Raw genomic sequence first — 854 nt, forward strand, 5'->3', positions numbered from 1 at the left:
CAACAATAAGTATTTTGTTGTAAGTAGAAACAAAATAAAATAAATAAAGCAAGAAAGAAAACAAAAAAACAAAAAAGTGTTTTCAAATTTGAAAACTAATGGCACTAACAGAAAGTTTATAATTTTTCTAAAACTAAAAGCAAAATAGAATTAAAAAATAAAGCGAAAAACAAAAGAAAATAAATAATGCAGAAAACAAAACAAAAAAAGTGAAAAATAAAATAAAAATAGCAACAATAAGTAAAGAAAACAAAAAAACAAAAAAAAGTCTCCTACTGGGCCCCCACGGCCTGAATACGACTAGAAACCCTAGTGTGGGCTAGGATTCAGGCCCACAGTAGGCCCAGAAGGCCCATCAGGCAAAGCAATAGCGAGTAGGCCCGAAAGCCTGCGGTGGAGAGGAGCTCGAGAAGGGTGCGGCAGTGGGGCTTATAAACCACTGCGCGCCCCTCTCAACTAGCGAGGTGGGACTAAACTTTGGCCCCGACGCGGGCAGCACAGGGGCCTTTGGTCCCGGTTGGTGGCACCAACCGGGACTAAAGGGGGAGGCATTGGTCCCGGTTGGTGCCACCAACCAGTACCAAAGGCCACCGCTTCCCGCCCTTTGGGCTGCCGAAAAATAGGTCTTTGGTCCCGGTTGGTGGCACCAACCGGGACTAAAGGGTGCATTAGTCCCGGTTGGTTTCACGAACCGGGACCAATGCTCTTGCTATATAAGTAGCACTTCGCAATTTTGCAGAGTTCATCACCACAGTTGCCCCCCGACGACGCCGAGCACATCGTCGCCGCCAGGCTGCCCCGACGCCGCCCGCCGCCCCCGCCGTCGCCGTCGCCGTCGCCTGCACCCGTCATCG

This window comes from Triticum dicoccoides, chromosome 2B (genome assembly GCF_002162155.2).
Source record: "Triticum dicoccoides isolate Atlit2015 ecotype Zavitan chromosome 2B, WEW_v2.0, whole genome shotgun sequence".
NCBI lineage: Eukaryota > Viridiplantae > Streptophyta > Magnoliopsida > Poales > Poaceae > Triticum > Triticum dicoccoides.